Source organism: Geospiza fortis, unplaced genomic scaffold (genome assembly GCF_000277835.1).
Source record: "Geospiza fortis unplaced genomic scaffold, GeoFor_1.0 scaffold662, whole genome shotgun sequence".
In the NCBI taxonomy this organism is placed as follows: Eukaryota; Metazoa; Chordata; class Aves; order Passeriformes; family Thraupidae; genus Geospiza; species Geospiza fortis.
Window position 1 is genome coordinate 723,388 of NW_005054450.1, and position 5,340 is coordinate 728,727.

At 53.2% G+C, this 5,340-nt stretch overlaps 1 protein-coding gene across 1 annotated transcript in view; it reads right to left on the reverse strand.

The window, feature by feature from the left end:
* The window catches only part of RERE (arginine-glutamic acid dipeptide repeats), a 106,420-nt gene that overhangs the window by 65,943 nt on the left and 35,137 nt on the right, over positions 1-5,340 (reverse strand). The gene's annotated exons all lie outside the window — the stretch shown is intronic.

The window sequence follows — 5,340 nt, forward strand, 5'->3', positions numbered from 1 at the left end:
AAGGATCGGCTCTGTGTTTCCTGCTGCTCCCACAGCCCCAGCCATGGCTTTCAAATGGAGAGGAAAATTCTCGCTATGGAAACTAAAATGCAGTGCAGATTTGGAGCTAAATCATATTGGTGAGGGCAATTACAATGAGAATGGAATGGCACCCTTGTTTATTCCATGGGAAAGGGAAAAAAGGAGCCAACGCTGGATATGAAATGTGACACAAAAGGAACTGCTGTAACAAAGCAGTATCCATAGCAACAACAACTTAATATTTCAGTCCTCCTCAGCTGCAGTGGATTAAATATAATGACAAGATGTTCCCTTTGAAAAGTAACCTGTTGCCATGGCAACGTTGTGTTCTGCAAAGTAAACAGGGGCTGGTCAGAAAGGAGCTGGGAGCCAGAGCTGGAATATCAAAGAGGCAGGAGGGGAGCAGGGCAAGCAGCAGCCCTGGTGCCCAGGGCAGTGCCCAGAGCCCAGCAGGGCAGGGAGCAGGGCCAGCTCCCCTTGGCCCCTTGTGCTGCCCCTCCTGAAGCACCAGGGCAGCCTGCAGGGCACTGAGGGCAGATCAGGTGAGCACAGCCTGGGGCACAGCTCTCCTCTCCCACCCTGGGAAGGAGAGAGGGAGGAAGCTGGCACTGCAGAGCCTGCACGATTCCCAGCACAGAAATGAGCTTCGTTCTCTGTTTGTCACCTGCCTTGTTGTCCCCACCACTGAGCAGTCACCCAAGGCTGGCACAGCAGAGCCTGACAATTCCCAACACAGAAACCATCTTCATTCTCTGTTTGTCACCTGCCTTGCCCCCACCACTCACCAGCTTCCCAAGGCTGGCACAGCTGGCAGCCCTGTCCATGGACACAGTGCCACCAAGGACTGGGACAAGGCCACCAGAGGTGCCCAGAGCACAGCAGAACAGCTCTGGGGAGCAGCTGGGCTCAGGGTTCTGCTCCAGAACGCCCAGAACTGGGCAGGAGGCAGGGCTGGCAACTCAGAGCACAGCTCTCCCCAGGCTGGGGCCATGGCAGAAGGGCCTGGGGGTTTGGGCACAGCCCTGCCCCTGGTGCCAGTCCCAGGCAGGTTTCTGCTGGGAACACTGGGGCTGGATGCCCTGCAGGGCCAGGGATCACCTGCAAGGTGGGAGCTCAGCAGTGCTGCTGCTCCTTTCACCTTTCCCTTTCCACTGCCAGAGCTCAGCAGCAGACCTGCCTGCAGGAAATGCACATTTTTCACCCTCTGCAGCCGCCTGGGTTTATCTGTGCTGCTGTGGCCACCCTGCCCTCAGTGCTCTCCCCTGGGCTCTCTGCCATCCTCTGCCAGCCAGCTACAGCTCCAGCCCCAGAGATAACTCAGGGCTGCCATTCAGTTAAAAACAACCCAAACAAACCCCAAAGGCAAACCAGAGCCCCACATCACACACAGGACAGCATTCTGTGCCACCCACAGAACCACCCCGGGCATCCCTCCCTGACTCTGCACACTGAGGTGATCCCAAATTAAATTATAGGGATGCTTCAACAGAAGGAGGTTTTTAAACCAACCACAAACCTCCTGTCAAACATCTGAGGAGGTGTCCAAAACCAGCAGGAAAAGGTCATTATTTCTATATAGGCAAAGATTAAAAGAAGAAAGGCACATCTTAAGGCCAGGCTATCGAGGGTTGGGCTGTATGTTTGTTTTTAATGGGCAATAACAAACTGCAGCACTGAACAATGAATCTCAGGAGATTTGGGGTTCTGTATCAGGCCTGGTATCAACACCAGTGGCTTTACTGAATAAAGCAGGCCCATGTTAGATACATGTGTTATAGAATAATTATCAACTGCAGTCCCACACTGGGCACTGACTAACCAGCCATTATTAATGGCCAGACAATCAGTTACATCCACTGAGAGTGGGACACAGCAAAGCAACTCCTAGATACTTGTAATTTCTGCAACATTAATAGAAACTCCCAAGAAAAGGCTCTTTTAAAAACAATCCTTTCATTCAAATAGTCCAATACCCAAGATGAAAGACCCCTGCTCTTCAGAGGGAGCTCTGAAAACATCTGGCAAGGATCATTTTGTTCCATCTTAGAGGGACAAAACAGGGGAGAACAAAATGACTCCACTCCAACTTGAGCAGATTAAAAAGCAGTTTATCAGGGCTGAGAGTGACTGGCACTGCAGCCAAGAGCATCTGTTTATGGTCACTGTTGGGAGGCAGGAAACTGAGCCAAGGGGATCTGTAATTTTAACCCAAAATTATCTTATGCCATGTTCAAACACTGCACACTCCAAAATACAACACGGACAAACACGTTCAGGCTGCAGAACCTTTAACCAAAACACCCACAACTGCCTCAAGCCTGAGTTAAATACCTCAGAGGAACAAGTCTCTGAATTCACCCGTGTCCTAAACCGTCATCTTTAAAGCAAGATTTTAAATTTCATTTTACAGAAATAGTATCCTCATGCTCAGAAAATATCCTTGCCCCTTGTATGCTTAAGCTTCATTTCAAACCTGTTGTAACTGTGTGTTGCAATAATTTTAAAAAAGAAAAAAGAAAAAAAAAAAAGCAGAAGCAATTTTGTCTTCTGGGTGAAAAATCCAAGCTGTATTTCAGCAGATGAGCTTGCAAGGAAGGCTCGGAGTGCCTGCTCCCCCCGAGCAGCAAGGAGCAGACGTGTCCCAGCTCCTGCGCTGCAGAGCGAGCCCCAGCCTGCCCCTGCTGCAGGGCAGGACCGAGGCTGCTCTGCACCCTGTGCTGCTGCCAGCAGGAAGCACTTGCTCAGAGAGACACACAGGAAAAGCTTTTTCAACATCAAGTTGTTCTTTCGTCATGTTTATAGAGGAGGAGGGAAAAAAAAGCCACAGAGAGTCCTCAGTGCTGTCCCCTACCCAGAGCTGGACGGAGGTGACAGAAATTCAGCCAAGTTCAGCCAAAGGAAGGAAATGTTCTCTCCACCCAGGAATTACCTGGGAGAGGAATGTTTGGCTGGCAGGTGCCATGGGGCACCTCTCTGACACCTGCTCACCTCCAGACAAGGCAGACACCTTTTTGCATTCTGATCACAAGTTCACATAAATGAATGACTGGGAACCACTGCACAATGCAAAGGCTTTTTATGTGCTCCCATGTTATTTAACAGAACCAGGGTGCTGTTTACCAGCAGCATTGGCACTGGGGAGTGATGTGTAAATGAGCTCAGCATGGACTGGTGCTGCTGAAGAGTTTGTCCTGAACAGTTCCTGAAATGGCCAGGCAGTGCCTTTGCACTCCCCATACTGCCAAATACTCACTGTTGAACCAGCCTGGGCTCCCCAGCAGCAGCACAGCCCCACTCCTGTGGGACCTTCTCCATGAAGCTCCATCAGACCAGGGGCAGTGATGAACCCTGGGCTCTGAACCTGCCTGAGAACACAACCCTGCAGCTCCCTGAGCAGCACACAGGGCACAGGCAGCAGCTCACAGGTGTCACAGGTGATAAGCATGAAGAATGGGAGGCATGAAAGGAGCTGGGAGGTACTCCACCATGCACCTGGAAACGAGCTCTAATTAAAACAAATTACATCCTAAGGAACTGGAAGGAAGGGGAAAGAGGTAATCCTGCTGATTTATGCCTGGAAAAAAAACTGAAATGAAGGCAGAACAAAGGGAAGAGACTATTCTTCATCCAAAGGACAATATTGAAGCACTTCCCAGGATATATCAGCAATTTCTAACAGCTGTTTGGAGTGGCACTACCTCCCCAGACCACCTAGCAGCAGTGCCTGAGCTGGGAGCACCTGCTGGGCACGCAGCCAGGACAAAGCTGTGCCTGGGGAGGGAATGGCTGCAGGAGCCCAGCTGCACTGCCCAGGGCAGCTCAGAGCAGGGGGGAGCAGGGGGGTTGGGTTTCTGGTTCTGTTGTTTGGTTTTATTTTTTAAACCCAATTCACACAAACCTGAGGAGCTGCTTGCTGATGACCTGGCTGCCCAAGCCCTTCTCTTCTGTCCAGAAGGGAACATTTAAAACCAGTGCTAAGGACACAAGCTGCCACATCCCTGTGTTCCTGCAGAGCACTGCTGGATGCCTGCACACACTCGGGGAGCTCCTTTATTAGGAATAAGAATGTGTCCAAAGCTCAGGCCTATGGAGACTCCTCTCTGAACCATGAGGAGATCCTGCCAGGCTGAGCTCTGTCATCATTAGCAGGACTTTGCTCAGCCAATGGCCAAAGTGATCCACATCAAAGAGGTGTTCTTGGTTTTTTTATGCTCTGCAGGTACAAAAGGAGATGGTTACAGCAATGACACTTGGGGCAGGACACAGACATGGACATGGCACTGACATGGGCAGGATTCTGCAGGTTTATCCATCGCTCATTCCTCAGCTTCTGACAAGAATCACAAACTGAGTTGGGTTGGAAGGGAAAGGGACCTTAAACCCCATCCAGTGCCCCCCCTGCCATGGCAGGGACACCTCCCACTGTCCCAGGTGCTCCCAGCCCTGTCCCAGCCTGGCCTTGGGCACTGCCAGGGATCCAGGGGCAGCCCCAGCTGCTCTGGGCACCCTGTGCCAGGGCCTGCCCACCCTGCCAGGGAGGAATTTCTTCCTCTCTTCTCATCCCAGTCTCTGCTCTGTTAGTCTGAAGCTGCTCCCCTTGTGTGTCCCTCTGTGCCCAGGTGAGCAGCCCCTGCCAGGTGAGTGACAACGTGTGCAGGGCTAAGGGCCACCCCCAGCTCCCAGGTGTCACTGTGAGCAGCACTCACAGCCCTGCCCCCTTTCCACCCAAAGCCTGCCCAGCTCCAGAACAAGGTCCTGAGTCCTGCAGGGCAGGGCAGGCCAGGCACAGGGACAGACCCTGGCATTGAGAGCACACACACACAGGTGTGACCCGAGCACAGCCCCAGGTCCCCTCACCCCCATTTCTATCCATCAGTGACACTGCTGGCTGTCCCACAGGGACCAGAGCCCTGCCCTTCATCCCATCAGCCTGACCCCGTGCCTGCTGAGCCTTGTGGTGCTGCACAGCTGCCCCGAGCTGCTGCCCTGAGCTGCATTGTTGCACAGTTGCCCTGAGCGGCTGTCCTGCACAGGGCAGTGATGCTGTCCCGCACAGCTGCTGCCATTCAGATGCACCAGTGCCACCTGCACGGGCAGGATGGGCCAGCACAGCCACAGCAGCTCCTGCTCCTCTCTCTCACCTGGACGGTGCCAGGCTCAGTGCCAGGCTCAGTGCCCTCCATCAGCAGGTACCACCCATCCTGTGGGCCCCATCCTGCTGCATCCTCCCCCTGTCACAGCATCCCTGAGCTGCAGGGCGCTGCAGTGCCCACGGCTGCATCCCCACGGCTGCATGCCCACGGCTGCATGCCCACGGCT